We start from the raw sequence: 2,077 nt of genomic DNA on the forward strand, positions 1-2,077 counted from the left end.
AGGATTTATTCCAATGGTGTGAGTTTCACATCTGCCTAAGATCGGCATCCCATGTGCATTTTCCTTTTCTCCCTCTGCCTTCATGCCTGTTCATACAAAGCTGCTTTCTGTTTTGTTCTGGTTCCTTCTCCATGGTTTCCTAAAGAGCAGAATACCACAAAGAAAAAGTTTAACTACAAGCCTAGCTTGTGCAGAACATCTGCCAGAGAGCTCTGCTAAAGTCTGTTTCGTGTAATTAAATGGCACATTTAAAGGAAACAGGCAGGATGTAGTATTCCCAGGTCATGAGAAACTCAGGGACGAGCTGTGATCAAGAGTGACAAGGGCAGAAACCAAGACTTCAGATCACGTTTCTGATCCTACCTCTGTCTTCAGCAATAGAGTCTTCTTTTTAGATAAGGGTCTTCAGACAAGACCCTATCACTGAAGACACTTTGTTGTAAGACATAGAAATATCAATCCTAAACCGACAGGGAGACTCTCTAACTCCTGGTTATCTTTCATAGTGCTAGTAGATGTTACGCAGGCCACCGGGGAAGAAAAGACATCAATCATCTTACCAAATGCTGGAGTCTAAATGCTGCACTACTGTCTTGTCACACAAATGTCTCACTGATGCAATAGTGTCACGACTGTTGTTGGGATAACCAACAACTTTCTGATTGCATTGAGGGTTCCTCCACAGGAGTGAATTATACCTGGTATTGTAAGTCTGGTTAAAAATCCCTGACTACAAAGGCCATAAAGGGAATCTACTGTTGTCATTTTTTTCCAAGTGGTCATGGCTTCAAACTGTCTTCTAAACATTTATGTTTACACCTATAGATACATCCTGTTCTCAGGCTTGGTTAGAGAAGCTTCTTCTTCTTCTTCTTCTTCTTCTTCTTCTTCTTCTTCTTCTTCTTCTTCTTCTCTTTCTCCTCCTCCTCCTCCTCCTTCTCCTCCTCCTTCTTCTGTTTTCAGTAGGAGTTAATGCTAAGACTCATAACTGTCCAAAGTGCTGAGTATAAAACAGTGTGATTACTTTGCCATCTAATGGAAAACTCTATGAACCTTCTTCCCCAAGGCTCAAGGAACATAGCAGGAAAGGAAACAGAAAAAAAATGTCAGGGCTGGAGGATGTGTAAGAGTGTTGTATGATGCTGTCTCCTGGACATGAAATGACTGTTGTACGCAAGAACTCATAGCAGATGTGGTTATCTGCTCAAGACCTACACAACAACAGATGAGTTAAAAATTCCAGCATGGATGAGAGAGGGGCTACCAAGGTCCCCCCTTTCTGAAGATCTATTAGTAGCTTATGGTTGCTGTGGAAGGGAAGGTCACCTACCATTTGGAGTGAGTCTTGGGGTAGGTTGTTCATGCCACAGTGGATGGATCCACACCCATGCATATATGGGCAGCAATAATTGGACTCATTGGGTGTTTAACAATAATAGTAATAATAATAATAACAATAATAATGAGGACATGAAGTTGGAAGAGAGATGTGTTGGAGCACAAGGGGGATTTAGAGGAGATAATGGGGAGGAATATAGGCAAGACTGAATACATGTATGTAATTTTCAAAGAATAAATAAAAACTTAAAAAAAAGAAATCTCACTACAGCATGGGGATTTCTCTTCATGCTAAAGAGACCATTTGGTAATCCTAATGGTTATGATATGTTAACATTTTAAAAGATGTTCGTAAAGATATGTATCACAATATTGAAGTCTTTTACACATCTTAGTTGCTACTCATAAAACATACCTTTTTTTCCTAAAGAAGAAAACACATATTAAGGAATAATATATTAGTTACTGTTCTATTGCTGTGAAGAGATATCATGACCAAAGCAGCTTATAAAAGAAAAAAAATGACTGGGGAACATGGTGGCATGTAGACAGGCACAGGAGTAGTAGCTGAGAACTTACCTCAGATCCATAAGTTGGAGGCAGAGCAAAAGGGACTGGGTATGGTGTGGGCTTTTGAAATCTCAAAGCCCGCCCCCAGTATCATACCCCCTCCAACAAGACTAAACCTCCTAATCCTTCCTAAACAGTTCAGCCAACTAGGGACCAAGCATTCAAATAT

The sequence above is a fragment of the Onychomys torridus genome, chromosome 2 (assembly GCF_903995425.1).
Source record: "Onychomys torridus chromosome 2, mOncTor1.1, whole genome shotgun sequence".
NCBI classification, from domain to species: domain Eukaryota; kingdom Metazoa; phylum Chordata; class Mammalia; order Rodentia; family Cricetidae; genus Onychomys; species Onychomys torridus.